We start from the raw sequence: 1543 nt of genomic DNA on the forward strand, positions 1-1543 counted from the left end.
TCTTATTTGCAATTTTGTTTTCTGCCCCCATCTTCTTTGACAGAGCATCAAGTGCACATAAGGGGATTTTCTGTGCTTTACTCATGGTTTTGGTTCAGCTGATACCTAGGAAAGGAATGAACAAATAAACCAATAACGAGTAAAGGAACCCATAATGGAACTACTTGGGGGAGGGGGTAGATTTCACCAAGTGGGATTAAGAAATAAAATCAGGGAGAGGAAAAAAACAGTAAAGGGTTGTGGGAATTGGCTGTGGTAAGTACCTTTGTGTAACTTTTTTGTTGTTGTTGTTTTTGGTTTTTTCGAGACAGGGTTTCTCTGTGGTTTTGGAGCCTGTCCTGGAACTAGCTCTTGTAGACCAGGCTGGTCTCAAACTCACAGAGATCCGCCTGCCTCAGCCTCCCGAGTGCTGGGATTAAAGGCGTGCGCCACCACTGCCCGGCCCTTTGTGTAACTTTTCTATGTAGAGGGAGATGTGCAACTGGGCCTTTCGTGCACAGCTACTTTTCACTGTGCTGTTACGGGTTGTCTTCAGCGTGTTGACGGCATCTGTCCCCAAGGGTTCTTTTTTGGGTTGTAGGTATCACTCCAACTTCCTAGGGCTTCAACGAGAAAGACCTACAAAAACTGCCCCTGGGGGGGGGGGAGGTCCCACAGCTTGCTTAGGGGACCAGGACAAGCAATGAATGAGTGAAGGAATGATCACTGCACTGAATAAAGTTTATATAAATGACAGTTGAAATGGCCAGTGGCCCCAATTTATCTTTATCCAAAACATGTGTCAGTTCTGGCATTCAATTACGCATTACTATGGTTGCTTATACAGTCAGCAAGCTGTTGTCCAGAGTGTTCGGATGCCATATGATGTATGTGTGTGTTTACAGTAATAAGGTAGGGAGGCTGTTTGAGATGTTAGGGAAAACTCCATACATAAAAAGAATTATAGGACAGAGGAGACAGCTCAGAGAGATCTGAGTTTGATTCCAGAACCAGATCAGGCAGTTCACAGGGACCTGTAGCCCCAGCTCCAGAGGATCTGCTAGGTTTCAAAGTGCCTGACCTCAATGGATATGTGTGCGTACACACACATTTAAAAACAAATACATCTTTTAAAAGTTTAAAAAGAGAATGGTAAGCTAAGCACAGTGCGTGTCTGTAATCCCAGCACTTAGGAGGTAGAGGCAGCAGGATCATAAATTTAAAGCATGAACAACATGTCAAGACCTGATGGAGGAAGGTCATTGGTTAATTAAATAAAGAAACTGCTTGCCCTGATAGGTTAGAACATAGGTGGGTGGAGTAAACAGAACAGAATGCTGGGAGGAAGAGGAAGTGAGCTCAGAGATGCCATGCTCCCCTCTCCCCGGCAGACACCATAGCTCTGCTCTCTGAGGCAGACGCACGCGATGAAGCAAGCCGCCAGGTCAGACATGCTGAATCTTTCCCGGTAAGACCGGTGCTACACAATTTATTAGAGATGGGTTGATCGGGATATCAGAATTAACCAGTAAGGGCTAGAGCTAATGGGCCAAGCAGTGTTTAA

This window comes from Microtus ochrogaster, linkage group LG5 (genome assembly GCF_000317375.1).
Source record: "Microtus ochrogaster isolate Prairie Vole_2 linkage group LG5, MicOch1.0, whole genome shotgun sequence".
NCBI lineage: Eukaryota > Metazoa > Chordata > Mammalia > Rodentia > Cricetidae > Microtus > Microtus ochrogaster.